A 3,272-nucleotide genomic window follows, 5' to 3' on the forward strand; every position below is an offset into this window, starting at 1 on the left:
TTCAGTTGATGGATCATCTCCCTGTCCTGGTTCTGTGCCACATTCTCCCAGCTGTTAAACTAAGCTACTTTCCCTTAATTTTCACAAAACCCAAACCAAAAACCCAACCACACAGGCCATTGTATATGCAGCAGGTTTGACTCATGATTTGTGCAAATGAAAGGGGTTTGGATGGCTGCAATGCAGTACAACTTAAAAATGAATAACTGTCATCTTGTTCTTAAAGAGCTCTTGGCCAACTGGCCAACCTGAGTGGCAGCCTCCTCCTGAATTGCTTTACCCACTACTTTCTCTCTCTCAGTGGCTCCTAGCAACAGAAATGGACAAACAAAAGCAAAATAAAACAAAACTTCCCATTGTATTATGCAAAAAAAAAAAAATTTGTAGTTCCTTTCTTAAAGCCATCTTTGCATAGCCTAAGATTCATAATGTGCTCTGCTAACAGTGCACATTATCTTCTGGGTTCTCCCTCCATCCTTCCCCCACCTGCCACATATGTCTGTATGGAGAAGGAGGAGTATAAGACTTATTTCACCACTGATATGAATGATACCCCCTAGAAGGGAAATGAAGTTTTGATTTTAAATGACCACTTGTTTCCCTTCATTACGTGAGTCTGGAGAGAGAGAGGTGAAGGTAGAAGTTTGGCATTCAACAGGCAGCTTCTACTTGAAGCAATAAGAGTGGACGTGATCATCCAAAGAGAACGTGTTAAGTGAGAAGAGAAGGTGACGTAGGAGGGAAATCTGGAATCTGCCAACATTTCAGCCTTAAATTTTAAGAGAACCACAGAAGAAAAGGGACCCTTGGAGGGGACTGAGGAGGATAGAGAAGCAAGAGGTAAAGCAGCAGAGTGCGTTGTCATGAAAACCAAGGTCGGAGGGTACTATTTCTTGTTAGAAAGGAAGTGAAGTCTGGCTTGTGTGTCTTTGTAACTGAGGGTCTGTCAGAGTGTCTGGAGTATAATAAATGCTCGATGACTATTTGTGGAATCGAAACAGGCAACCTTGCTAATCTGACTTTTCCTTTCTTACAATCTGCACAGCAGTTTACAGTTTACAACGCTTGTCTCTACAAGTGCCCTCTCTACCTCAGCAGTTCTTTGTCTCCTCTTTCCCTTTTGTCTTGGAGAAAAAGATGTCCCTTCTCTTTTGTCAAGGCTCGCTACATTGTTTACCAGCTCTTCTCTTTAAGGGACCTCTCATCTGTGATTATGAGAGCTCTAACTAGACAACTAGCCTAGATTTAAAAAAATTATGAGTCTCATTATCATTAAATACCATTTGATAAACAGTACCTTTCAAAACATTGCCTTCAGGATAGTGGTGCTGGTGAGTGGAGAGAAAAATGAAAAAGGCTCATGGTGATGGGGAAAATGGGAACTTCTGGTCCATCTAATCTCTTTACAACCTTTCAATTTGAAACTTCTGGAGAGAGGACTATACTTGTGGTTGCAGCTCTTTGTGATTCGCTTGTACTTAACCCCTTGTAACCTGACTCTGTTGCCAAAACTGCCATCCACAGGATTTGGCTTGCCAAGTCAATGGGTTTCTCCTCAGACCTTATCCACTTCATCTGGCTTTCAGTATTTGATTCTGTTAGCCACTGGTTTCCTTCCTTTGATTCACTGATATTTCATCCCATAGCTTCTCATGTCATTCCTCCTCTTTCGTATGGAACCTCATTATTCTCTTTTGTTCTTTCTAACTGTGGACCATCTTTTAAACTCCAGGCCTGCTCTTGACTGTCTGCTGAACATCTAAATCTGAACAGTCATTTTAAAGCACATATATAAAAATAAATCCATACTGATTCTATCTTGGTTTCAAAAACCAGCTCTATACATTATTTGTAAAATTGGGTAAATTTGAATATGGACTAAGTATGATACCAAGAAATTATTGTTATTTTTTTAGGTGCAATAATGCTATTGTGGACTTGTAAGGAAATGACCTTATTCTTAGGAATACCTCATGAACAATTAACGGTAAAGCATCATGATAAGCTGCAGCTGACTTTTAAATAGTTCAGAAAAATACACATGCATGCACATTAGCATGTGTAGAGACATAAAACAAATAAAAGAAAATGATAACAATGATTGAATCTAGATGGTTGCTATACAGAGGTGTTCATTGTACCATGATGCAAGGCTTTTTTTATATATATATATATTTGAAAATTTTAATAATAAGTTATTGGGCAAAAAAGCTCGTGACCTCCCCGTTGGTCCCAAACCAGCTCCTCCTCCTGATTTTTCTGTACCTGAGAATAGCACCAGAATCTGCAGTGTAGGGGACACCTATGAATTGCTTGTCTAGCTTTCCTTTTCTAGGACCACCCCTCACTCAGCCTTCCATATGGCTCACAATGACATCCTTTGTTGAATGGCCCAAAGCACCTGACCAGATCTTCACCAATGAATCTGTTCTCTTGGATTTGTGAATTTGGGAGTCAGAGAACCACCTAATGGCTGAAGCAATAAGATGTAAAATTTAGGAGCATCTAATGCCAGGTTTTTGCCATATGAAGAAAGGGATTTTGCAGAGAGAGAAGACTGAATCAAATGAGCAAAGAAGGCCAGAGGGAGAGAATGGATGGAGATATCTGAATGACCTTTTCTCTGTAGAAAGATGTGTGTGTGTGTGTGTGTGTGTGTGTGTGTGTGTGTGTGTGTGTGTTATGCAAGGCATCCCTTGTTTGAACTCACAGATTGCAGGACCTTGTCAGCTGCAATCCCCTTATTTTTTATTTACACCTACAGCACCTGGTCTTCCTAGGTGGTCTCCCATCCAAGTACTAACCAGGCCCGACCCTGCTTAGCTTCCGAGATCAGATGGGATCGGGCTTGTTCAGGGTGGCATAGCCATAGAAAAACCATATATTTTTAATTGAGAAAATATAGTCTTCATGAGTGCAGAGATATCTGGTGTCTGGTAAATTCCGAGCAAATTCTGCTAAATGGAGGATAATCTTAATTCTTATTTTTATATATAATTTTGTAGATATTTTAATCTAAATTTTTTATAGGTACTGATTTTTTGTCTTCACTCAGAGATGCTTTCTTCAACAAATATTTTTATAAGAAATAACTTGTCAAACGTCATCTGAACTTAAAATATTTTTTAATTCTTTGCCAATTTTAAATGGAGCAAAATCATAGGCCTTCTCAATTTTATTCCATTATGTTACAGAATGTATATTTAAATAATTAAAAGAGGAACTCCTTGAAAAAACTTTTCAAAAACAGGAATAATCCAAAACACAGAAAA

General features: G+C 38.8%; 1 non-coding gene across 1 annotated transcript; it reads right to left on the reverse strand.

Annotated features, from left to right (window-relative positions):
* Window positions 1-2,755: 2,755 nt before the first annotated feature.
* On the reverse strand, window positions 2,756-2,874 carry LOC120608688 (5S ribosomal RNA). Its single transcript, XR_005654474.1, has one exon. It is a non-coding gene; the product is annotated as a 5S ribosomal RNA (ribosomal RNA).
* Between the last annotated feature and the right edge of the window lie 398 nt (window positions 2,875-3,272).

This window comes from Pteropus medius, unplaced genomic scaffold (assembly GCF_902729225.1).
Source record: "Pteropus medius unplaced genomic scaffold, Ma_sr-lr_union100, whole genome shotgun sequence".
Classification (NCBI taxonomy): domain Eukaryota; kingdom Metazoa; phylum Chordata; class Mammalia; order Chiroptera; family Pteropodidae; genus Pteropus; species Pteropus medius.